The sequence below is a fragment of the Pseudochaenichthys georgianus genome, chromosome 6 (genome assembly GCF_902827115.2).
Source record: "Pseudochaenichthys georgianus chromosome 6, fPseGeo1.2, whole genome shotgun sequence".
NCBI lineage: Eukaryota > Metazoa > Chordata > Actinopteri > Perciformes > Channichthyidae > Pseudochaenichthys > Pseudochaenichthys georgianus.
Window position 1 is genome coordinate 15,042,729 of NC_047508.1, and position 27,665 is coordinate 15,070,393.

A 27,665-nucleotide genomic window follows, 5' to 3' on the forward strand; every position below is an offset into this window, starting at 1 on the left:
AATGATATCATCCAGGTATATCAATAGAAAGTAATTTACTTGCCCGCCCAAACAGCGTTGCATGAGCCGCTGGAATGTGGCTGGAGCATTGCAGAGACCAAACGGCATCCGCTCAAACTGAAAGAGGCCCACTGGTGTTGTGAAGGCGGTCTTCTCCTGGTCTCGGGGGTCCACCGCAACCTGCCAGTACCCGCTAGCCAGATCCAGTGTGGAGTACCAAGCTGACTCCTTGAGGTGGGTGAGCGACTCTTCGACTCTGGGCAAAGGAAAAGCATCTTTGTGAGTTATGGCATTAAGTTTCCGGTAATCTACACAAAAACGCCACGATCCATCCTTTTTCCTTACCAACACTACAGGTGCTGCCCAGGGACTGGAACTTTCCTTTACAACCCCATTTCCCAACATACCTTCCAGTAGGGCTCGTAACTCAGCATAGAGTGCTGGTGGAACTGGCCTGTGTCTCTGTCGGATTGGAGGTGCATCACCGGTAGGGATCTGATGCAAGACTGCACTTGTGTGGCCAAAATCACCTTCATTGGCTGCAAAAACCTTGGTCCACCTCTGAAGTAGATCACTTAACCGCTGCTGCTCGTTATGGTTGAGGTCCTCTCCTTGCAATGCCAGGGCCGGATGATCTGGAGGTACAGTAACATTCGGGACTGGAGTGCTGCTTATACTCCTCACCTCTACCTCCACCGCAGATGGCCCTGTGTGGGTCAACACCAACTCCTCCTCGGTCTTCACAGCCTGAGGATCCACCTGGGACACTGTAGCCAGGGCACGACGCTGGGGGATCTCTATGGAGAAGGGATGGGGGTTACACACTCTTATCGGCACTCTTCCACTCCTTACCCAGCTCAGTGTCCTCGCCACCCTCCACTCCTGGTCATCATTCTGGAGATTTTCCACCATAACACAGCAGTCTGGGGTGCCAACTGCTTGGGGCACCTGGGTCCAGATAATCATTTCTGTCTCTGGGGGAACCAACACAGCACACTGACGTGGCAGCTTGGCAACCCCCTGCAGTTCGGTGGGGGATCCAACCCGGCCCACTCGTCGACAAACAGCAAAAGCCTTTCCCCAGGCTGTGCTGACCGCAGGTGGCAGTGTTGACCTGAAAGCCGCCTCTCCTTGGTGGCCATCCTGGAAGATAGTTTGCCAACAGTCCCCAATCACATTCATCCCCAATAAGGCACATTCCTGTTGAAGGCAGGAATCTTCAACCACCACCACACCCTTCCCCATTACCTTCACCCCATTGATCTCAAAGTCCAAAAGCGCATATCCAATGTATGGGATGTGAAGCCCATTTGCAGCCTTCAGAGTGAGCCAGGGGATGTCTCCTCGGACCAATCTTTCTCCAAACTTCTCCTGAAACAGAGAATAACTGAACAGAGTGACTTGCAAACCAGTGTCCAATATACAAGGAATATTTTCACCACTTATAATTACATCCAACTCTGGGCAGGTACCAATCAACGCAGGCTTTGTTGGGGGTGTGGTCTGGGTCCCCTCCTCGACCGCTTGCCCGGCAGCGACCGAGGAGACTAAAAATCCGAAGGTCCAGAGCGTCGTCTGGAACAGAACCGGCGGGTGTGACCCGCCTGCCCACACTCTAAACAGATTGGCCGACCTTGGGGGTCCCACTGGAACTGAGTCCTGGCTGTGACCAGGGGTGGTTGACGAGGCCTAGGCTGAAATGCGGGCCCTGCTTGTGGGTTTTGCCTCTGTACAGTTGAGTCAGCAGGCCCCAGAGAGAGGTTAGCAATTTGACCACGCATCTCTTCCATGAGAGACTTGCCCAGTGTTAACATCTGGTCTTTAAGGTCCTGTTGGAGCTCTGCCCGCAGGGAGTCCCATAATGCCTGGCTGTCCTGGGCAGGTGGGGGTACTAAGGAACATACAGGAGTGGCAGGTGGTTGGGTTTGTGGAGGCCTGGGGGCATAAGTGCGACAGGCCCATGTCTCAGTTCCATCTTTAGCCTGCTCCCTTTCAAGCGCTTTGGCCTCGGTGCAGATAGCAGGAAAAGTCATTCCCGGCGTGCGACGAAGAAGTCGTTTCAATTCTTGTTTCACCAGGCTTTCTTGTAGTCCCCTGATGAACTGTGTCCTTAGAAGCTCATCTTCAATGTCCTCAGCTGGTGGTTCCCTCGCTTGCCACTTGTGATAGAGCTCACGAAAGCGTAGAATGAAAGTTCCCATTCCCTCCTCTGCGCCCTGCCTGCATTCATAGAACTGAGCCCTCAGTGTTGCCAGTGACTGACTTCCCGCATACAATGAAGTCAGACAATCTAATATTTTTTTTCCAGTGTCCCGCTCACTAAGGGGTAATAGTAACATTTCCCGTTTAGCTTCACCTCCCAGAGCACTTAAGATAAAGTCAACGATCTGATCGTTCGAAAGACCCTGAGCCCGTACAAACATTTCAATTTTTGCCCGCCATTCCCCCACCTTCTCTCTGGTTTTCCCTTCAAATATAGGAAGCCATGGCCCCCCCATGTACCAAGGTAACATAATGTGATTTACAACATTGGGAGCTGGATTAACAGCGCCAGCGACTCCCTCGTTACCCTCAACCGACATGCTGACCGTGTGTGCAAGGGAGATCCTGCCGACAACGCCAACATTTAAGGTGTCGCGAGTGAGCCCTCTATGTAATGGCCCACTTGCTGGCACCCAGTTCTTTTAATCCCCCAATTGACCCACACACACGAGGAGCAGGCAGATATCGGGTAACACAATAATCTTTATTAGAAATTAAATAAATAGTAAGGGACCATATCAGCCAAGCTTCTCACATGGAAATGTATCACAAGGCCAAGTGATGCAGTGCCTATATACCACCCCGTCAATTCAGGCTGCTACTGCTCTACCCACCCCCTGCTGGCCGGAGGGACCATGAATGGTACAACTAAACGTAAAATGTCACAAAGCATGCAAATAACGCAAACACATGGCACTTCTATTAGAGAATCACTACACACATGACACTTCTATTAGGGAATCACTACACACATGACACGTCTATTTAAAGAAAGCACTACACACATCACACAATGAACATGCTCTCCCACTCACTGGCTGCTAAGGAGTAAAATGGAACAGTCACTGGCACTGGTGAGCAAATGACTGCAAGTGGCACTATTTGCACCCCATACTCTCCTTGTTCATTTAACCATGCAGTGACAGCCTAGCAAGACATGGCCCGAATTAAAATAGTTATGGGTCCGCTCTCGGGCAAGAACACCTCAGACCGAGAGGAGTTAAAAGTTATCTCTTCTCACCCTTCCTTAAGCGCAGCGTGTTTCTGGTCGGAAGAAAGCAGTTGGAGACTTGGCGCGCGTCTCCCAATAGTTCGGAGCGCGTCCGACTCAGATGCGCACTGGCCCTGATAGGAGCAGCGCGCGGTGCGAAAGACAGGAACTTGAGGGCGTTGCAATGATAAGGAACTTGAGAGCGTTGCAATATCAGGAGCTTGAGAGCGTTGCAATATCAGGAGCTTGAGAGCGTTGCAATATCAGGAGCTTGAGAGCGTTGCAAATCTGCCTTCAACCGACCCGTCGATCAGCAGCTGGCAGCCGTACAGTAAATCGCAGTGCAGCAGTACTTCCACAGTGGACCTTCGCTTCATGGTCACTTCCTCGTCGATCCGTCCAGAGCCTTGCTTCCCGTTCCCTCTTCACCTCGGAGCTTCATCTTTTCCCGTCCTCCCGGTAAATGTCCCGGCTCCTCGCTTTAACCACCCACCGGCCAATCCACGTAGCTCTCTGGAAGGCTGGGCAGGCAGCAGCCAATCACGCTGCCCTCCTCCAGCTGATTCACACCAGCTGCGAAAACACACATACTCCGCCCACCTGACAGGCTAACCCTTTTATGAATGGAAACACACATTTTCCCCCACTTCTGCTTAAAATACATATACACACAGTAAATATAATGCATCATCATATGACATACAAAAATCCCATCCCCACTGGCGACATAAGCCGATGCTGCGTCAGCGTTAGCGGGCGGCCATCCACTTCTCGGGAAAGTTTCATGGCAGAGATCCTAATTGCATGTCAGCTCGAACAGTCAGTTCGCTTTTTCACACTCTCCTTCATTTAGAAATGTGTTGTTATCTGCTGTTGCCATGGGAGCAGCCACTGCGTCTGTACTAAAAAGCATGATAATTGGTTGACATGCCGAGATGACATTAGGAAAGTCTTCACCGCAAGGATGTCCTTTGACTCTGAACGACAGTAGCATTCATTACCCCACTGTAAACAGTTCGGTGATGGACGGTGGCATTCATTAGCCAAATAGCTGCTCCAGGTGACACATCCTTGGGCCGCCGGGTTCTGAGCCGCTGTTCGTGTCCATTCATTTGGACGGGAGCATGTTTGCAAAGTCAGAACAGATGTTTTTAACTCTGGAGCTGGAGTACAGAGAAGTAACAAGGTCGCTGCGTGAATCCATTGGGAATCTCAGATAGCATTGCAGCCGGGAAACAGAAGTTCCACCGATTCAGACGCAGAACATGTTTATACACACACACACACACACACACTGGCGCCCAGAGAGATGACTCCTGCTCGAGCTCATCACACAGACCGGTGCTGGGGACAGATAGAGGGGACTGATCACTGCAGTGTATAGTCAGATAGTCTGACAGAGAGGCAGAGAGGATCCTGTTTCAATTCCCTTATCTCCACGCTGAACCCTGACCCTGCAGGAGAAAGATGAGGGGAAGGAAAATGAAAAGAGCCAGAGGGGAAGGAATTGGGAAAAGAGACGAGAATAAAGGTGTGGAGATTAAACTCTTCTGTTTTGTTCTGTTTTTGCCCACCGGGCTGCAGGCGTATGCACGGCCACGCAGCAGTACCGTTTTCTACATTTGTCTGGCTCTTCACGTCTCTATCTGCCTTACCTTATGCTCCCTCTATTCTGGCTTTCTCTCTCCCTCAAGTCCCCAACACCGTCTATTAAACATAAAGTGTATGTACAAAAAGAGAAGTCATGTAATTATGTTTTTAATAAATATAATGAGATAACATTTCATTTATTCATTTCGACTGTTAATATATTACATTTTCCCCCTAATATCTTCTTCTGGAATCTCATCTTTACCGTTATGTTTAACATATTATACATCTCTTTTAAGTATATACTTGTTTTTTGGGTGTCTACTAGAATGTTAACATGCTTTAGTGTTAAAAGATTACAAAGTCTTTGGCAACATATGTCCCTTTTAACTTTAACTAGAATTAGCTACCAGCCAGTACACAAATACAGACAGATGAATCAACCGTTTCATCCAGATTTCACAACATATCCTGAGGTCAGTGTTGGGAAAGTTCACTTTCTACATGAACTAGTTCAGTTCACAGTTCACACATTTTAAAATGAACTAGTTCAGTTCATAGTTCATAATTCAAAATGTTGAACTAAAGTTCATGGTTTCAAAAATGAACTAATTTATAGTTCATAGTTCTTTTTTCAATACGTTGCTGCGAGCTATTATTTGTCTCCTGTACGATGTTAATGGGCCATTTCAATGTTTACAATATCCTCAGAGGGCCGTACAAGTTATTGACCTCTGCTTAAAAAAACTAAAATCACAGCTCATTCATTTCATGCTGTGCAAAGAAAAAGCAACCTCTTAATCCAGATATCTCACCATGACTCGCGTATGCATGCACGTGCAGGGTGTGGCGTGACCACCAAAACAGAAAGATAATTTATGGACACAAGATGTGTGCAAATGTATTTAGTTTCCTATCCATGTGAACATGATTTAAGTGGGGGGGACCTAACCTCCTCTAGGGGGGTCCGGGGGGCATGCTCCCCTGGGAAGATTTGTTGCACTTTGAGAGCAACATTAGGAGATCTATGGACACATCTCTCAACACCCAAACACAACTGTAAGCAGATTTTTTTTAATTTATGGATATTTGACAAATCACTACCCTTTCAAACTGTATTCTTCTTTATTAATAACTGTCATATAGTATTTTATACCTGTTTACTTTATTCTCTTATTTTTTTTATAACTATAATGATCATATAAAGATGTGCCTTTACCTCACTGGTTGTAGACAAAGCTTCTTATATTCGTTAGCATAGCTAGCTAACCAGATGCTAATGATAACAACACAGTTATTGACTGTATGACAGATGAGCAGATCGCCATTGGGCTTTCAACTAAAGACACAGACACGCAGAAATTGCGGCATGTGTATGGACTTATCGGTACTGCAATTTCTGAAGTGTTGGAGTGGCGTTCTGGTGCTCTCCGTCAGAACTGCAACCCTGTCAGTCGAGACATATACCACGTGATGACACGTTAGGCTCGTGTTGTGTTCAAGGACCCTGACCTTGGCCAGGAAAAACAGGCACTCGCTTGTTTAATTTTTTTGCGGTCTAGATTTCTTTAATTTTTTTATTTTTTGCGTGTGTTTATAAATTACCTCGAGGGCCGTACCAAATTGTCTCGCGGGCCGTATACGGCCGGAGGCCGGAGGTTCCCCACCCCTGCCGTAGAGTCTCACTCTGAGCGAGTGCTGCTGCAGCTGCTCTCGGCTTCATCCATACTAATTCATTCATTAATTCAATGCTCGCCGGTTCCGCGGTTCCACATTGTTTGTTGTGAGGAGTCTGATATATTTAGTATATTTATATTTTAGTGCAACAGCCAGGGGTGACAGGCGCGTACGCATCACAGGCAGCTTGCTGTTGCCAGATTGGGTGGTTTTCCGCATTATTTTGAAGCCTGTTTACGGTGTGTTTTAACTGGGTTTTCGGCTGAAAGGCATATGAAATCTGGCACACTTTTGAACGCCGTTATAATACAGTGCTGAGAATGAACACACTTTTGAACGCCGTTATACAGCGCTGAGAATGAACGCGTTCTCAATTACGTTCATCTAGCGGAAATACAGTACGTTCAGTTCACGTTCGCCCAAAATATGAACGCGTTCATGAACGATCGTTCATTGAACGCGTTCAGGTACATCACTGCCTGAGGTAAGTTCTCTGCAACTTCTTCGCCAGTTTTCCAGTTGCACAGCATCTGAAAACTGCAAAGTACATTCACATTCAGTATTGCACTACGATACAATTATGTGGTACTTTACATTTCTGCTCCACTAGATGTTGTCAGCCTATATCGTACTTTTTAGCCCACTACATTTATCTGACGCCGATTTGTAGCATTAAAATTAGGGTTGTCAAACGATTAAAAATTGTAATCAGATTAATCACAGCTTAAAAATTAATTAATCATGATTAATCACCATTCGAACTATGTCCAAAATATGCCATTTATTTATGTATATTGTTGTGGGAATGGAAAGATAAATGAAAGAAGGTGGATATATCCATTTAACATACAGTATCTATGTTTACTATAACAAATGTCTGTGTGTCAAAATGAAAGACAGCCCTCACACCTATCAATCATTAAACCGTGGGGTCTTAATTCATTACGTGTTGATTTCTATCAACGGGGGAGTACTTCAGGAAAGTCGACAGAGGGGGGGGGGCTAGTGGAGTACTTCGTGACCACAGAGTGTGAACGTTGTGATCAGCTGTTTTAGCGCGGGTTCTCCAGTGAAGGGGGTCTCACTGGAGACAGTGAAGGTGGAGTCTCCCTCCTCAGCCGGTTGGCGTAGTTTTGGCACAATTCCGTTGTACAGACCGACGTTAACAGCAGCCCTGTCTGTGCACACGGAGACCGACTCTGTCGTCCGGTGATCGCCTTCTGGAAAAGCTTCACAAGTACGTCGGTACGCAAATGCGCTTTGTGACACAAGTGACGGTACGCATTTCAGAGTAAATAACCTGCGTACCAGTTATGTGCACCCCTGTACTACAGCACAAGTATTCTCCGTCGGGACTACGTGACAACAGTTTTCAAAACCGTGGCTACTGAAATCAATCTGACTAACTTCTGTCTGTGCAATTTACTCTGCGAGTTGACAGACTTTATTTTGCTTACTTTAACATCATTTTTCATGGTGGGGCTAAGCCATTTATTGGTATGGGTGTAGCCTACCCCAGCCATACCCTGGCGCTGCTACAACGTCCAGCAGTGAGCTTTTATTCTATAAAACGCTTTTAAAATCTACTTTATAGCTTGTAGTAACTCACGGGAGGCTTCTTTTATTTTATTTGTATTCATAATAATTTGTATTTTTCGTCAGAATGTATTATGGCAATCCTGTCTCCTAAAAATTACATTCCCACAGAACTGCATTCTCAATTGCGTTTAGCTAGAAACATATTTTCTCCCACGTTACGTTTCTTATGAACGTATCTCAAATACGTTTATTTTCTACATATCTTTGGCATTTATTGTCTTGCTTATAATAATGATAATAGTCATTTATAAATATCATTTTAGAGCACACATTTGAAATCAGTAGGCAAGGCTGTAATTTCGCCAGCTGTGATGATTGAATTTATAATCCATAATTCCATTTTTATGTAAAAATCGGAGAGCAAATGCTAGCTGCTAATGGTAGCCTCCACAGCTAGAACTGCTTGTTGCTTTGGGTGACCCACGTGTGTGTAGCGACGTGTCGACGCTGAAATATGTCGTCAACGATATTTTCAAATTACAGCACTAATTTCTGTATTTCCTCTAAGTAGAAAGGACAGTAATAGAAGATCTCTGTGGCTTCAGGCTTGATCGCCGTTCAAATGACAGCGTTGGTTCTCATTCATAACACTCCATTCGATGTCTCACTATGGGATGCGCCTCAACGCGTATGCAAACAGAAGCATCAATCTCATTACACCAATCCTGATTGGCTGGTGATCTTGACGTCAACGTCAGGGAATCCACCCACCCTTTAAGTAGCTTGCGCTACGACGCAGCGTCATTCAAACACCTCTTCTCGCTTCAGAGCACATCTCGATGTATCAGTAACCGGGCTAGCTTAACGGTCCACAGACTTGCCGGTTACTTTTTTGCTTTGCAAGAAGACTGAGCAATATTAAAATCTGCCTCGCCGTTTATTTCTGTCGAAATAACTGTAGCCTACGGTTTGATTTTTTCTTCAAGCTAGTAACATACATGTTGCTAGTTTTTTCTTGCCTCCACACGGTAAAGAGGACGTTCTCTTTTCTCTCTCACACCAGAGGAGACAGAGATAAAAAAAAAGGGTATTAACACACCAGTTAATATTCTTTAAAGAATCAAATCTACACCGTCGCCTTTTTTACTTTCGGACTAACGGCAAGGTTGGATTTTTTTCTCAGTAACGTACCTGTTACTAGCGTGTCCACTCCACGCCAACACCCCGGCGATCGAAGATGGACCCTTTTCTCCCTCACACCAGAGGAGTCAGGGACTCGGAGGCTCGGCTATGCGGCTGCGGGTTTAAGATTTCAGGCACAGACTCACACCAGGTCTGCTCGTATTGCCTCGGGCTGGAACATGCCCGGGAGGCTATCGATAACCCCGGCTCGTGCGGGCATTGTACCCGCTTCACCATTAAGAGCCTCCGCCGACGGTTAGCACGCCAAGCTAGCTTGTCGGGACAGGACCCCCTCATGTCCGCTGATTCGCCGGCCGGCAATCAAGACATGGTGGCGTCCGCCGCAGAGATTGAGCCCTGCGCTGTGTCAGACTGGGGCTCAACAACAGCGACAGCCGCTGAACCAGAGCCCCACGCCGTTTCAGGCTGGGACCCGGTGGCGGCAAGAGCCGCGAGAGCGGAGCCCCGCGCTGTGTCAAGCTGGGGCTCCCAATTGGACCTCACCATGGTTCCATCCGCGGAGGATGTCCTGGAGTTGGACTATATGGAGGACGAAGAGGATACCTCTGAGTTCCTCCTGTCTGACTCGGATGAGGATGACATTTTCGTTTCATCGGCTCAGGCTGAAAAGCCGGGAGCGATGTCCGCTCCCCCGGGCGAGAGCACACCAGCTTCGCCCGTCCTAAGCATGGACTTGAAGGCCGTGGGTTAACGCGCTGCGTCCAGGCTGGACATTCCATGGCCTGAAGTGGCCAAGGAGACCTCCAGATCTCGCTACGAGGGGAAGAACTTGCCCCAAGCAGCGAGGACGAAGAGGCAGCTCCTTCCAGTCTTTCCGGAGATGCTGGACGAGGTGTCGGTCTCGTGGAGAGACCGTCCCTTTAGCAACAAGTCCCCAATCCAGGGTGCCTCCTCCCTGTACTGTGACGGTATGGAGAGGCTCGGCCTGCTCCGCAGGCCGCCCATGGAACCGCTGGTGGCAGCCCACCTCCAACCGAGGCTGGCTTCGACACCGAGCAGGAACCCCATGCTACCGGCAAAGGCAGACCGGTTCCAGTCAGCGATGACCAAACGGGCCTATAAAGCCGCAGCTTTGTCCGCCAGGGCACTCAACGTCTCATCGCTGCTGACCGCCTACTAGGCGGAGCTCTGCGAAGACATGTCGAGCAAACCTGAGCCTGCCGTGTGGGACGAGATCGCAGCGATCACGGACATTTGCCTCCGTGTGCAGCGCTGTGCAGTCCAAGCCACGGGCAAAGCACTGGGAATGATGGTGGTACAGGAGAGAGCCAGGTGGCTCAACCTGACGAACCTTCCAGACCGGGAAAAAGAGGATGTTCTGGACATGCCTATTGTTCCCGAGGGCATATTTGGCTCTGCTCTAGCTTCAATGCAGCTGAGGTGCGAGTCAAAAAGGAAGGGAGACGAGGCTCTCCAGCTCTGTCTCCCCCGAAGGGTCCAGCCGCCACTTCCAATGGTCCCGCGGCAGGCCTTCACTCAAGCTGTCTCACGTCCTGCCCGGTTCAAAATACCGAAGTGACAGAGACCACAGCCCATCCCGGGTCCCCAGCCCAGGCACGAGGCGAGAGGGAGCTGGCCAAGAAAATCTCCGGCTCCGGCAGCTGCCGCTCAGGCGCAGCCGACCCAGGTTTTCAGCCACCAGGCGAGGAAGAAGAAGCGGGCGGCCTGACAGCCTCCTCTCCTCTCCTCGATGAAGGAGCTGGAAGTTCCCTGTTCCCCAGCTCCAGAGCACGTTCCAGTGTTGGATGCTCATGTGTTTTCGGGGTGCCAACATGCCCCCATCTTCCCGCCGCCTCGAGTGATGCCAGAACGTTATCCTCAAGTTCGCGCCATCAGGGAAATGGACTTAACATCGAAGACAGCAAGTTCCGCTGCCTGTTTAAGTCACACAAACACATGTCATCATTGTTGTTTCAAAATAAATAATTTGGGTGGATTGGTGGATTCCCTGACTGCAAGGGTCATACAATACAAATTAAAAGAAAAACAATAAAAACAATAAACAGTCTGTCGTCTGCCCCTCTTTTGAGAGTTGCTACGGCCTCTCTCAAAAGGCAGACAATAGACGGGATTGTGAAGGCACCACCGCCACGCGCATGCGCAGTGTCGGCCGGGGTTGTCAATCTGGGGTACCACCGTGTTCAGACACTAGAGGGCCCCATAACACAACAAATAGAGATACTGAGGGCAGACGATAGAGCTGTGACATCTCCGCTCGCTTTGAGAAGCGAAAAGTGGAGGATGCTCACAGATTCTGCTTGGGTTTTCAAGACAGTAACACGGGGCTACAGGCCCCAATTCGCTGTCACCCCCCCCCCCTCACTTCTCGGGCATTCTGTATTCATAGGCCCGGGGAGAGTCGGCCCATATTCTAGAGCAAGAGATTTTCTCGCTACTAGAAAAGAAGGCTATATCGATAATACCCGCCGAACAGAGTCAGAGCGGCTTTTATTCCAAGTATTTCCTCGTTCCCAAACGGGGAGGGAACGGAATTCGGCCTATACTAGATTTGAGAGCTCTGAACAAATATCTCAAAAGTTACAAATTCAGAATGCTCACTCACACATCTCTGTTGCGTCTCGTGCGCCAAAACGACTGGTTCACATCAGTCGACCTGAAAGATGCGTTTTTCCACATCCCAGTATATTAACCACACAGGAAATATCTGAGGTTCGACTTTCAGGGTGTCTGTTACGAGTACAGAGTACTTCCCTTCGGTCTGTCTCTCAGCCCGCGAGTGTTTGTACGATGTACGGAAGCCGCGATAGCCCCGTTAAGACAACAGGGTATTCGCCTGGCAACTTATCTGGACGATTGGCTCCTTCTCGCACAGTCGGAGCAAGAGGCTATTACGCAGACGAATGTCCTCGTAAAACACCTGCTTGACCTGGGTTTCGTAATAAACACAGAAAAGAGCATGTTGTCTCCAGCCCAGACTGTACTCTTGAATTCGGTGCCCTTTACAGCCCGCTTGTCAGCAGAGAGAGTGAAAGCCTTCAGGGCTTGCCTCGCTCATTTCCAGCCACGCAAATATGTTCTCTTCAGGTCATGTCTGTGGTTGCTGGGGCTCATGGCGTCAGCCATTCTGGTGGTACGACTGGGACGCTTATACATGAGGGAGTTTCAGTGCTGGGTAGCTGCCCTCAGATTGGACCCCGCGCTTCATGGCGCGCGGAAAGTGATGGTCACTATGAAATGCGTAATGGCACTGCGCCACTGGCTACACCCGACTTTTCTAGTACGGGGCGTGCCTATGGGTGCTGTCCTATCGCGGAAGGTGGTCACCACAGACGCATGTCTGACGGGCTGGGGGGGTATATACGAAGGTCGACCTGTGAAGGGTCTCTGGAGCAGAGACCTCCAACGGTCACACATATATTATCTAGAGCTTTTAGCAGTGTTCCTCACCCTGAAACACTTTCTGCCTTTTCTCAGAGGACATCATGTCCTCGTGAGGACAGACAACACGACCACAATATTGTATATAAACCGCCAAGGGGGTTTGCGTTCTCTCCAGTTACACATGCTGGCACGCAAACTGATCTTATGGAGTTGCGGACGTCTCCTCTCTCTGAGAGCGACGCACGTACCAGGAGTGATGAACCTCGGGGCGGATCTGCTGTCCAGAGGTGCACCACTATATGTAGACTGGACTCTACATCCAATGATTGTGAGTCAGCTGTGGGTGCGTTACGGCCGAGCCGCGGTAGATCTGTTCGTATCAAAAGAAAATGCTCAATGTCAGCTGTTCTTTTCAATGCGCGATTTAAACGCACTGTTAGCCGTGGACGCGCTCGCGCACGTTTGGCCTCCGGTCCTTCTGTACGCATTCCCACCCCTGGCTCTGTTACTCCAACTCTGGCTAGAGTGAGAGAACAACGCCACACACTTATCCTGATAGCTTCGCACTGGCCTGCAATGTACTGGCTGGCGGAGATATATCAGCTGCTGTGCGGGCAGCCGTGGCAGCTCCCACTACGCAGGGACATACTGTCTCAGGCGGGAGGGACGATCTTTCACCCACACCCAGAGCGCTTGGCACTATGGATTGAGAGGATTACAGTATCAGAGGAGAGGACGCTGGCGCTTGTTTGTTCGCCGCTTCTCCTACGCCTCAGAGTTTTTATCTGCTTTTAAGCTATTTTATCTGCTTTTAAGCTATATGGCTAAACTTGAGTCTGTTTAACAAGTGCTTTTATATCTTAAACCTCGTGATTATTGACGGTTTTGGACCTGACGACTGTCGGGACTCACCTGCTGTATCGCCCAAATTCGCCGACTATCTCCGGCTGACTGCTTGCCTCTCTCCCGCTACTACTGTGATAGCAGGCGGACTCCCAATCCTCTGTTTCATTCCCAGACGCGAGGTATACTATCGGGATAGCCTTCCAGCTGTCTCGTTGCTGTTAGCCCTCGCTGCTAAGCACCGCTACCAAACTTCTTCAGGCGCCCGACCTGTTGACATGTTGAGGTTTTCTATTCCCCAACTCCTGAGCTTCAACCACTCCAACGCTCCAACCTGCACCTCAGTCATTAAACAACTTGGACTTATTCGTCGGCCTCGCTATATCCACCGAAGCCCAAGAAGAAGACAAACTGTATATTCCCAGCACGGAGTTGCCGATATTCCATCCATCCACTCTGTCTGCTGTCGTGTCGCACATCTGACGCGTCATCAGAGCCCGTTCATGGCGGGGTCAAATCGCGCCAGAAACATCGCGAGACCGCTGCATGAATACACGGAGAGCATCGCGAGATCGCCACACACGAAGGAGTCTGGAAAACGTGGAGTGGATTACAGCCTACTCCGGCCCCTACAGAGATTCACCACATCTTCCAAAGCCAAAATAGAACTTCTGAATACACAATCCCTCAGTAATAAAGCATCCTTCATTCATGACCACATCACTGATGAGAAAATGGACTTCATGTGCCTCACGGACACCTGGCATCAGCCAGAGGTTTACTCCACCCTCAATGAAGCTTGCCCTCCTGGCTACAGCTACTTCGAGAAAGCCTGCAGCACTGGTCGTGGTGGAGGCCTAGCTGTCATCTACCGAAAGGAATTGGAACTGTCACTCCTGCCCCTGCCTGTATTGTCCTCTTTTGAATGCCTTGCATTTAAATGTAAACCCCCCTTTGCCCTGACAATACTTCTGATCTACCGGCCACCCAAACCCAACTCAGCTTTCATCCCAGAGATACAAGACCTTCTCACTACGCTATGCACAACCTCTGCCAATATTATCATACTTGGAGATTTTAATATTCACGTCGACTCCCCCTCCTGCCACTTTGGCACTGAGTTTCTGCTACTTCTGGACTGCCTCAATCTGACACAGCATGTTAATGTCCCCACACACGCCAGTGTATGACTTGGGGGTGTCTGACCACAAGACCATCTATATGGAGCTCTCTTTCCAATCCCCACTCAGCATGCGCAAACGCCAAATCCGCTTCAGGAACCTGAGGAACATCAACTCGGACACCATGACCCTGGACCTCCAGCATCTTTCTTCCGCCAACTTCTCATCAGTAAGTGAGTCAGTTGCATATTACAACCAGTCCCTTAAGAGTCTCCTTGATCTGCACGCCCCCCTCAAAACCAGGATGGTCACCTTCTCGCGCTCAGCCCCTTGGTACACCGGCGAACTGCGGAGAATGAAGACAGCTGGGCGTGTCCTTGAGCGGCAGCTCAAGGCCTCAGGACTCACTGTTCACCGGTTAGCCTATCATGAACACCAGAAGGCCTATGCACAGTCCCTCAGAGATGCACGGTCCCAGTACTACTCCTCCCTCATCAACAACAGTACTGGAAACTCCAAGCAACTCTTCTCCACCATAAACCACCTCCTCAAACCCCAAAGTCCTCTACACTCCGACTCCAATGAGAAGCAGTGTGGCAACTTTGCCGCCTTCTTCACTAACAAAGTTAATACTATCCGCTCCCTCCTCTCTAGCCCCTCTGCACCTCCAGTTACAACTGCTGACCCACAGCCTGGGACAACCCAGCCTCTTCGCTGTTTCACGGACATCTCTCAGCGAGAGGTTGAGGGCATCGTTAGGAGGATGAAGCCCTCCACCTGTGTCCTGGACCCCCTTCCGTCAGCTCTTGTAAAATTGTACATCTGTACCATGAGCCCCATGATCACTAAGATAGTAAACCTCTCACTCCAGGCTGGCCATGTCCCCTCTGCCCTAAAAACCGCTGTCATCAAACCTCATCTCAAAAAACCCTCCCTTGACCCGGGACTGCTAGCTAACTACAGACCCATTTCCAACCTTCCTTTTCTATCAAAAGTGCTGGAAAAACTAGTTGCTGCTCAGCTCCAGGACCACCTAAACTCCAACAACTTATTTGAGAAATTCCAGTCTGGTTTCCGCTCAGGCCACAGCACAGCAACTGCCCTGGTCAGGGTCACCAACAACCTGCTGATGACGGCTGATGCTGGCTCTCCCTCTCTCCTCATCCTCCTCGATGCAGCTTTCGACACCGTCGATCACGGCATCCTCCTCCATCGTCTGCACTCCACCATCGGACTCTCTGACTCTCCCCTTGACTGGTTCAGATCATACCTCACCGGGAGAACAGAGTACGTCTCCTTGGGCGAGGCAGAGTCGGGTACCCACAACATCACCTGTGGTGTCCCTCAAGGATCAGTTCTCGGACCCACCCTCTTCACACTCTACATGCTCCCCCTTGGCTCTATCATCAGCCGACATGGAGTATCATTCCATTGCTACGCTGATGACACCCAACTGTACCTCAGGATCAACCCTACCTCCTCTGCAGCCCTGCCTTCACCCACACTCACTGCCTGCCTGGAGGAGATACAGGTGTGGATGAAGCAAAACTTCCTGAAACTCAACAGCTCCAAGACCGAAGCCATTATAGTTGGCACCCCACACCAGGTTCAGTCATCCACCATCACCACCATCACCTTCTCCGGCCAGGACATTACCCTCTCCTCAATAGTCACCAACCTGGGTGTTAAAATGGACGCCCATCTGACCTTTGAGCCCCACATTAAACAGCTGTGCAAGAACTCCTTTTATCACCTCAGGAACATCGCCAAACTCCGCCCCACACTCACTCTGTCTGATGCCGAAAAGCTGGTCCATGCCTTTGTCTCCTCCAGGCTGGACTACTGCAATGCACTCCTCATCGGGATCCCTAACAAAAGCATCCAAAAGCTCCAGTACATTCAGAACAGCGCTGCTAGGAGCCTGATGAGGGTGCGCAAATATGATCACATCACCCCCATCCTTAAAGCACTACACTGGCTACCCGTCGAACTGAGGATCGAATTCAAGGTCTCCGTCCTCACCCACCATTGTGTCCATGGAACTGCCCCTCCCTACCTCAAGAAACTCCTCACCCCCCATACCTCCTTGTGGACCACCCGTTCCAGCAACTCCAATTTCCTCAAACCCCCCAGGACTAAGCTCCGTACTATGGGAGACCGGGCCTTCTGCTCGGCTGCTCCCAGCCTGTGGAATGCTCTCCCCGACCAAATGAGAGCACCGCAGACCGTGGAGGTTTTAAAAAAGGCCTCAAAACCCATCTCTTCAAAAGCGCCTTTGCCTAGACCTTTTTATCACCCTTTTATTTATTTTTTATTTATTTGTATTGCTTTTTTATTAATTATACCGTGTTGTGTAATGTTTATTTATACTGTTCATGCTCACTACTTGTAGCACTTCGGGATTTGAATTCAAATATGAAGTGCTATACATTGAACCCATTATTATTATTATTATGGGCCTGGCCCGTGAGTGGTACAATCTGAATACAGTGGGGCTCCCTCAGAAGGTGATAAACACTATTCAGAGTGCAAGAGCTTCCTCCACCAGGTCTCTCTATGACTGTAAGTGGAGGGTGTTTGAGGAGTGGTGCCTTCAAAAAGGACACATCTCTTTTCAATGTCCTGTCGGGGTGATTTTATCATTGCTACAGGACTTAATTGATAAACACAGAGCTTTCTCTACGATCAAAGTGTACCTGGCTGCTATTGCTGCATGCCATGTGGGCTTTGAGGGAAAGACGGCTAGCCAACATCCTTTGGTTTGCCGTTTTATGAAAGGGGCTCGCAGGCTCCTCCCTGTTTCATTACATTACATTACATTACATTGCATTTAGCTGACGCTTTTATCCAAAGCGACTTACAATAAGTACATTCGACCAGGAAGACACAACCTTGAAGAAAACAGAATCATATATAGTTTCCAGGTCACTGGTGCCCTTATGGGACTTGGCAGTGGTTTTAGATGGGCTCACTCGACCTCCATTTGAACCCCTGGAAGAAGCTGACATGAAACACCTGTCACTGAAGACAGTGCTGTTACTGGCTCTGGCATCTGCCAAGCGAGTCAGTGACATTCATGCGCTCTCTGTACATCCTTCATGCACTCAGTTTGCCCCGGGGCAAACGAGAATGTTGCTGAAGCCCAACCCTGCCTTTATACCTAAGGTGGTTGGCTCATGTACCCCCATTGACATTGTGGCATTTCCTCCGCCGCTGTGTTCCTCTGAGGAACAGCGGCCGAATTTGTTGTGTCCAGTTTGTGCTTTACGCATCTATATGGACAGATCAAAAGTGTTTCGTTGTAATGACCAACTCTTTATATCCTGGGCTAACCCTCAGAAGAGTAAGCCCGTTACCAGGCAACTGCTCTCCCACTGGATTGTGGAAGCGATTGCTCTGGCTTATACGGGCACCAACGGGCCTGCGTGCTCATTCTACTCGTGGACTGGCTAAATCCTGGGCTTTGTTCAAGGGTGTTTCCATCCAAGACATTTGTGCAGCAGCGAGCTGGTCCTTGCCGCTCACCTTTGTCCGCTTTTACAGGCTAGATGTCTCTGCTCCAAGTGTGGCCCACGCAGTGCTGGGTCCCGTGTTGAGACAGAGTTCTACCTGTTAAGTTCTGGTTGTTTTGGTGATTTTCGAGATAAGCATGTCTAGCAATACTGGAGTTTCAATATGCCATAGTGAGACATCGAACGGAGTGTTATGAATGAGAACTATAGGTTACTTACGTAACCCCAGTGTTCAGAGTAACATGAAGTGAGATATCTCACCAGACGGCCCTTCTTGCTAAGGCGAAGCGAGAAGAGGTGCTTATTTTGAATGACGCTGCGTCGTAGCGCAAGCTACTTAAAGGGTGGGTGGATTCCCTGACGTTGACGTAAAAGATCACCTGCCAATCAGGATTGGCATAATGATATTGATGCTTCTGTTTGCATACGTGTTGAGGCACTTCCCATAGTGAGACATCTCACTTCATGTTACTCTGAGACTGGGGTTACGTAAGTAACCTATAGTTCCCCCAAAAGTGGGCGGGGCTGTAAAGTGACGTAGATTTTACTCTCATCTATTATTCAAAACCATTCTATTTTTCTAAGTGTTTTATCTTTTTATTTATTTGTTTTTATTTTAAATCGTATAATGTCGGACTTTTTTTCCCGTCTGTGAGGAAAAGAAATGGGGCTCAAAGCCTCAAAATACTGAAATCTTTATTTTTGAAAATATTTTTTCCTTCTAATTTGTTATTCTTTTCTAAATAACACTGTTATTTACTCAACAATAACACACAATTATCCTTGTTTATTATTTATTATTCGTTTAATTCTATAATCTTGGGCTTTTTAGCATGCTTTTTATCCGTAAATAAGGTCACGTGTGACGTGGATCATAAATATATCAACAATTAAACAACATCTTGCATTTCTTTTCACAAAATACGTCTCCTTGCAGTATCAATAGTAATTCGGCTGACTTTTATATTTGATCCAATTGGTAGATAGGTTATATTTACACCATAACGGTGCACAGCTGATAGAAAAGGACTTTTAGTTTTTAAAGATATTACTGATTTTCTTTGAATATAAGAATGTAAATACTGAGTTGAGCGAATAGTCAGGGGATTGGGGTGATGGGAGACACATCTATGGAATCACAATTTCAATAGCTTACCATTAAATGACGGATATGCCTTTCTGTCTGTGATGTTTTACAAATCAGATATTAATGTGTAGAAGTAAAACATGAGAAATAGTATAGCAATATCCTGTAAAATTACGTAAAAACATGAATGAAACTACACATCTTCAGATGTTATACATACATAAGTGTCCTACACTGATAATACAAAGTTATTATTAGTATGCTGTGTGCACCGCCTAGTGGTTAAAGCATTGTTGTTGAATAATGTTATTTTTGTTGAATAATGTTATTTGATGAAAAACATATTAAGAGTACATACTTTCATAGTGGGAAAGTAGAAGGTCAATGATAGAAATATAGAATATAAAAAATCAAGAAGATACTGTAAGTGATCTCTACAATAAAACAGTTTAGTGCTGGATGTACAACGATATTAATAGGAGGAGGTGCAAAACAGACAAACTAATTAACCTTTATTAAGACATTAAAGAATACTTTAGGTTAAGGTCTTCTTTCAAATAAGAAAAAAGCTTTGGGGGTATCTATCTACAGATAAATATTAAGCCTGACAAAGTACTTAACGTCTAATATATTGCTTTCCTGCAATGTTAACTATGTTGAAGCATTTCTTTTAACTGATATTATACATATGAATTATACTCTTATGTATGTAGATAGTATAAGAAATGTGCAGAATATGACAGTTTAATGGTGGAGGTATACACACATATTGATAGATGTCTTGTAATGCACTTTTGAGGAACCTGTGACCCAAGTTGTTCATTCATTGCATAACTACACCGTTGTGTATGATATGTCAATAAACCTTAGAAAATCTTGAAAGGCATGTGCAAAATAGCAATTATATACAGTTTTTAATTAACTATTAGTAGAGAATAACGAGTAATCCATCCATCCATCCATCTTCTCCCGCTTATCCGTGGTCGGGTCGCGGGGGTAGCAGTTCCAGCAAAGAGCCCCAAACTTTATTTTCCCTGGCGACATCAACCAGCTCTGACTGGGGGATCCCAAGGCGCTCCCAGGCCAGCGAAGAGACATAATCAGTGTGCGAAATACCCGTCAATAATCGGGGGTCCCCATCTCCCGTTTATTGCGCAATATACCGGTCTAAGATTTCTCAATATGCAGTAGGCCTATGCAATATTTCATGGATGCAATCCAAGACAATCAGTAGTAGCAGCGTTTCTCAACCGGGCGCTGTCAAATAATTATATATTCTAACGTTCATATGAATTAATACGCGACCGTTAAAGAGCCATCTGTTTTCGATTCTATGCGAGGAAATGGGAGCAGAGCTGGACACACACACACACACACACACACACACACACACACACACACACTGCGTGTAGGGAGGGGCGGGCCTGCACGCACGCGCACACACACACACACACACACACACACACAGTCTGCGTGTAGGGAGGGGCGGGCCTGCACAAACCTTCACACCCACACACAGTCTGCGTGGTCTGCGTGTAGGGAGGTGCGGGCCTGCACACACCCACAAACAAACACACACACACACACACACACACACACACACACACACACACACACACACACACACTAACTTGAACGCCAAGGCTAATTATGCTATTCTTAACCCCGGAATCCACACAGGACATACGCCCACGCTCAATTATGCACAGCAAAGATCGAAAAAATAGTCTTTTACCTTAAGTGAGAATAGACCAAAGATGCCTTGGCTCGACTTCTTCTCGTTGCCGTCCTGGTTTCCAAGAAGAAGAGAGACGATGTCCTGCTTTAATCCAGCTTTTCACGAACGGCACTGGGTCGAATTTGTCCAAAAGGGGGTCCGTTTAGGTCCACAAACAGAAGCGAAGACAGGCTCTCCTCGCGCAACCTGTTGCGGCTCTGGTTGTCGGTGTTATTCACGGCGGAAAAGCCTCTTTCGCACTCAGCAGACGTGGGGGGGTAAGTGCGACTTGCTATGCATAGCCGTTCCAGTGTTTTTCCCGGTGGAGTGCCCTGCAATTTCCAGTCTCTAAACTGCTCCACGGCCTCCCCGGCTGGTTCTCCGAGCGATTTAGCCAGACGGTGCACTTCTTGTTCGCCAAACAAAGTCAAGTCTTCCTGCTCTCCAGGCCAAAAGGGCTTATCAAGAGCTTTGAGCGTCTGGACCAAGCTTGACTCCGGTAAGCGCTTGGTTAGAGTAGCAACCACCGATTCATAAAAACGAGGCTTGTTTATTTTCCCCCTGCCTTCTGTCAGCTCTACGTCCTTAAAAAAGCCCGATGAGACGCCCTGTTCAGCCTTCTTCGTTGATCTCCCCCCGGTGATCTTCATGGCGGTCAACACATTTATTGTTTGTTTGATGTGGACACTTGAGTCCACAAGTGTCATTTCTCTTCTCTGCAGCTTGAGAGACAGGCTCTGGAGTTCACGCAAGATGTCTTTCATGACAGTCAAATCTTCCGCGAATCCTGAGTTGGTTAGGTGCTTGAAAAGTCTCTTGTATTTTTGCCTCTCAAGATCATTACGTGATGCGTTCTCACTGGATGTTTTAAAATGGAGTGCTAGTGCGGGGAAATCTTTCCATACAGCTGTTCCTATTTTCAGTATTTCCATGTTGAGCTCGGCCGCTGCTTCTTTCAGCAATCTGGAATTCCTGGTTGACTGATTTTAGAGTGAGTATAAATGTGAAATAAATATCTCAAACTGATTAGTGCCACCCACTTCTTTAAGAGCATCTTTGACTGACAGTTATAGTCTGTGCGCCAGGCAGTGTACAGACTGCACGTTCGGAAACTTGTTTTTGAGCCTGACGACAAGCCCACTGGCTTTTCCCGTGAGCACTGCAGCCCCATCGGTGGCTATGCTTATTAGGTGTGTCTTCAACAAGTCATCATCCATTCCAGCTTTATATAGACTCGCCATCATTGAGTTATAAATTGATTCAGCATCGACCCCATCTGTAAGTTCCACTATATCCAGGAACACATTATCTACATCCCCCTTACCACTGACATCACATCTTACGTAAATGATTAGATAGGGACGACCGTGAACGGTACTTTCATCAATTGTGATTGATACCTTTGAATCCATTTCTTTCACATTAGAGACGAACTTGCGGTGCATTTCCTTTGCAATGTGACTTATTATTTCTGCGCATGCATGGTCAGATTTGTGGATATTCCCAACATCGGCTCCATTCAGCTCCTGCATTGTCATGAGGGGGTTGAGCTTTTTATAAGATAGCCTTTCCTTTGCTACGGTGTAAGCTGTTCTAAACGAGACTGTTGTTTTCTTGAGTAAATCGGACTGTACATCAATGAAACAGTTTGGGAGGGTTTCTTTGTCTTTCATCTGTACTATTTCCACTGACCTCGCGTGGGCCTGGCTGTCCCTGTGTTTGTAGATCTTCTTTCGTAGCTGTTTTGCATCAGGGCTAGTAACATCACCATTGATCCATTCTTCCGCGAGGTGTAAACCCGGTCCCTTTAGCAGCAACGTTTTTGCTTTCCTACACACTAAGCATCCTAACTTTCCAGCCTTAATGTCAAGCCAGGGGTTGCGGTCTTTCCATTCGCCCACCTGCTTCGTTGTCCAACCAGCCGGCGGAAAGTCACTAGCAGTAGCAGCTACCTCCGCAACTGCTACGTCTTCTGAGCGCTCTGCCTCAACTTCACCTCCTTCTGGGGAGTGACTGGACGGGACAGGAGCCCCTGACTCGCTCACGGTTCTGGTAGCGAGTGCTGTGCTAGCTGCTGCATCATCAGCATCATCTCTGGGTGTCTCTTGGTCATCTCGTGGTGTCACTTTTTTGGATGTGAACCCAAAGTGCACGAGTGAAACACTTTGGTTTAGCTTTCTCTTAGACAGTGTAGTCCTCTCTAATGTCACGTCTTTCTCTCCTCTTTGCCGCGCGTGGCTAATTTGCATAATTTGTGTCCGCGTCACGCAGCGTACCCGCGTCACGGCGGCTGGCTCTGCTTTTGACAGCCAAAATAGAAGATATTTGTGAATACATGTTTTGAATTATGAATACTGACATAGTAAGCCTAAAAACATTTTAGTGACCTTTGCAAGTGACAAATACATATTATAATTTCAGACCCCCCCTACATTTTGCTGTTGAGGCTTTCAGGGGGGCTCAGGTGTTAATCGGGGGGGTCGAGCTCCCCCGGACCCCCCCGTATTTCGCACACTGGATATAATCCCTCCACCTGGTCCTAGGTCTACCCCTTGGTCTCTTCCCATCTGGACGTGCCTGGAACACCTCCCTAGGGAGGCGCCCAGGTGGCATCCTAACTAGGTGCCCGAACCACCTCAACTGGCTCCTTTCGACGCGAAGGAGGAGCGGCTCAACTCCGAGTCCCTCCCTGATGACCAAACTTCTCACCTTATCCCTAAGGGAGACACCAGCCACCCTGCGGAGAAAACCCATCTCGGCCGCTTGTATCCGCGATCTCGTTCTTTCGGTCATGACCCATCCTTCATGACCATAGGTGAGGGTAGGAACGAAAATGGCCCGGTAGACAGAGAGCTTTGCCTTCTGGCTCAGCTCCCTTTTCGTCACAACGGTGCGGTAAAGCGACTGCAGTACCGCTCCCGCTGCTCCGGCCCATCTCACGCTCCGTGAGATAACGAGTAATCAATATACTTTATAGAGATCTGCAGATAAATGTTTGCTCAAATAAATGTAGTGGAATAAAAATACCAGGTTAACCTCTGAATTGTAGTGGAGTAGAATTACAAAGTAACAATGAGCTGTCATGTGGGTATATATTAATGCTGCCCATTATGGATAGGCTACAAGCAATTTTCACCCATTTAGTAATTACATGTTTTAAATTTGTACACACCAATGTGTTTCCTATCGCCTAAACCTCCAGGGCTGTACACAGTTTAATACTGTCAACTTCTAATTTTTGGAAAAACGAAAACGTCTTTTAAAACTACAATTCCCAGTAGAGACGTGCCATAGAGAACATGTTGCGAAACACAATAGCCAGCATGTGTAGTTCTGGGGGGCGTTCCATTTCAAAGAGCTTGACGCTCGGCGTAACCTTGGCGCACTGCCACTCCAACATCCAATCCCAGAACTTGAAGATTAATCACGGGGTTTGTCAACGGGACTGTAGTCCCAAACGATAGCTGGGGATTATGGGTAGTGTAGTGTCTTCGGCCATCCTACACTGACTCTTCAGGTTTACAAATATTATATTTTGACCTAAATCAAAATATAATATTATTTTCAAAAGCTTTTTTTGTCTGATGCTTCAATTAATTTTAAACAGACAGTTCAACAGAAGGATACCCACAAAATTAAATGGTATCATTTAAATATTGAATTGTTCTCTCTTAGTAAGATCCCATTTTCAATAAATGGTGGTCTTACCTTGACTTGAAGATGAAGTCCATTTGCCTATCCTTCTCGACAAAAATCTCTATTACTTTTTTGTAAAAGTCCTCCTTATCTTCTTTTAGTTTCAAAAGTCTATCATAGATCTAAATGATGGATTTATGATTCGAAAATTATAAAAGTACGGTAGACATGTGGATATTATCCGGCTGAACAAAACATGCATTTATCTAACAGGTATGTTTCCCACAGATCTTATTTTGAGCTATTTTCTAAAATCCTATGGAGAAATCTCATTGCTTTTTTGTGGAGGGAAGCCATGCGCAGCTTACTTCCTGGTTTTAGGACGCGTCTCTCTCCTCCTCTTCACCTGCTCTTCACACACCACACTTTTCGCGGCACACGTACTTACAGCCAATCAGTTCTGAATTATGTGAGATGACGTATGGTGGGGATGGCAGCTCAATGCCCCTATGGGCATTATTTTTTGCCACACATTAAATAGGAAAATACTCTGAGCATGCACAGTGTAGTTTTTACAGTCACCGTTCACTTAGACAGTGAGAGGGAGGGGCAGGATCGGGTTTTGTCCCACATGGCTCTAAACAGCTCAATAGGCACACACAGCGCCATATAGATAGAAGAGTTACGACAACGGAAGTCCAAAAACGGTTATCGTCACGTGGTTCATGTCATGGATGTATAATAAGAACTGGATACAGCGTGGGAGGCGGGGCCTCATTCATTCCTATGAGAGTTGCTCATTGGCGCATGATGATAAAATGGCCCAACTTTTGAGAGAGTGAAACGTCACAGATTACCCGGCATGCCTGAGAAGTACCCGTATCTGCGCTCATAGCGCATACGCAACTTTAACCAAAATGCTCGTTCACATCAAGCACGTACATTTGCGTACACATAACAGCACCGCACGTTCATGACAGCATGGTAATGGGTTGTTATTATGATGGATTTGATATTAAAGAGGCGGCAGTTAGCAGCTAGCTAGTCATTATGCTAATGTGAACATCAATCGTTATGTACTTATATTACGCTGTAATAGGATCTAGTGATATCCAACAGAGCTTCATTTAGCATGAAAGAGTTATTGCACCGTATATATATATATATATATATATACACAGTGCAATAAGCTTCTTAGTGCAATAATAAGCTACAGGGACGTTAATCTAACGTCGGTAATATTAACTTTATTTAATACAACATTTACGGTACAAGATTTAATCATACAGCCCATGTAGTATAATATTTTACAAATGATGAATTACAGCAAACATGTGCAATATATCCATTATTACAGCTCCGTGGGATGGCAGTAAGGCGATATGGGTCGGTTCTTATTGTGCATCCATGGGTAAAGATAAACGCATGTAGTGCTGAACACGTAACATGAACGTGCCGGGCGGCGCGGTCCCGTGGGTTAGATGCGCGTTCATAATGCAGAGGGAAATAACTCTCAAAATAACGTTATTAGCACATTTTTACAACTTGAGGAACGAATGTTTTTAATAAGGGCTATACAAGTGTTCATACTGGGTAGTTTATTTAGTTTAAAAAAAATTATCCAACGAGTTACAGACCACTCTTTCCCAATGTAAGTCAATGGGAAAAAGTGTTTCTGGGCCCAGCAACCTAAAGGAAGTGTAATACCGCCGTTTGGCCACATCAGACTCCGGTGCACTTCCTGGGGGCTTGGGTTCATGCAGACGAGGATCGTTCCCCGGAAGTTCATGGCGGGCAATGTGAATGCATTGATAACAGGAGATAGAACTACGATTTTTGGTAATTATTAGTGAATAAAGTTTTGATTTGCAATATTTATACAACAAATCGAGATAATATTAGGATTAGTGTGAACAACTAGTTTACATGTTAGGCTAACAGTGCCTTGGTTAAAGAGCCTGTTTCTGTTTATGTATAGCTTTGAATTCTTTAAAACCAATATTATCTTCTTAAACTTTTATGGTAGTCAGGAGCATCACTTTCTAATGTGTATTGATATATTTAGAGGGAGGGGATCTAAAGTAATGCTTGGTTGGTTGGTCCATTGGAGTGAACAGAGATGACGTAACTCTCAGTCTATATGGCGCTGGGCACCCACTGTAGACACTAATTAGAAGAACACATACTAAAACAGCAATGTACAGACGAATCAGATGATTAAACATGATCTTAAAATATATTTTATATATATTTTAATTTATTTTTTGCATTTTGTTGTAATCATTATTTTAATAATGGGCTGTAACCCACCTGCCCCTAATGACCAGTCACCACTGATCATATCGCATTAACAATACCACATCTAGCGTCACAGCGATCTTCTGTTACTGTCCTTTCTTCTTAGAGGAAGTAACGAAACACGTAACTCTGGATTTGTTTTAATTTTTGAGGTGCAATAAACTACACAGCAGCTTTTTGACATGTTAAAACTATTATTTTCTGCCTCGCTCATGAGAGTAACAGCTGGCGAAATTACAGCCTTGCCTACTGATTTCAAATGTGTGCTCTAAAATGATATTTATAAATGACTATTATCATTATTATAAGCAAGACAATAAATGCCAAAGATATGTAGAAAATAAACGTATTTTAGATTCGTTCATAACAAACGTAATGTCGGAGAAAATACGTTTCTAGCTAAATGTAATTGAGAATGCAGTTTAGTTCTGTGGGAACATAATTTTTAGGAGACAGGGTTGCCATAATACATTCTGACGAAAATGCAAATTATTATGAATACAAATAAAATAAAAGAAGCCTCCCATGAGTTACTACAAGCTATAAAGTAGATTTTAAAAGCATTTTATAGAATAAAAGCTCACTGCTGGACATTGTAGAAATGCGTGTGTGCACCACGACAAAGGAGCCTCATTCACTTTACATTGGGGTTGTTTGCGTGGTGCAGACACGTAAATGTAGCAACGTTCGTGACTCCACCACCAATGCGGTGTTAAGGAGTCGTGGTGGAGTCACGCATTCTGGTGAGATCAGGTTGTACTCCCACCAGTGGTTGAAAAAAGCATCTGCAAAAGCAACCAAAGCAACCAATGTCTATCTAAGCCTTGAACTCCTTCTGATATGAGCA

The 27,665-nt window shown here is 46.7% G+C and overlaps 1 protein-coding gene and 1 long non-coding RNA gene across 2 annotated transcripts in view; one reads left to right on the forward strand and one right to left on the reverse strand.

Annotated features, from left to right (window-relative positions):
• cdh13 (cadherin 13, H-cadherin (heart)) overlaps nt 1-27,665 on the forward strand; it is a 480,217-nt gene that overhangs the window by 427,853 nt on the left and 24,699 nt on the right. The window lies entirely within an intron of this gene.
• On the reverse strand, nt 1,047-1,861 carry LOC139433976 (uncharacterized). The gene is made up of 3 exons (XR_011643371.1): nt 1,473-1,861; nt 1,249-1,371; nt 1,047-1,143 (listed from the first exon to the last, which is right to left on the reverse strand). It is a non-coding gene; the product is annotated as an uncharacterized lncRNA (long non-coding RNA).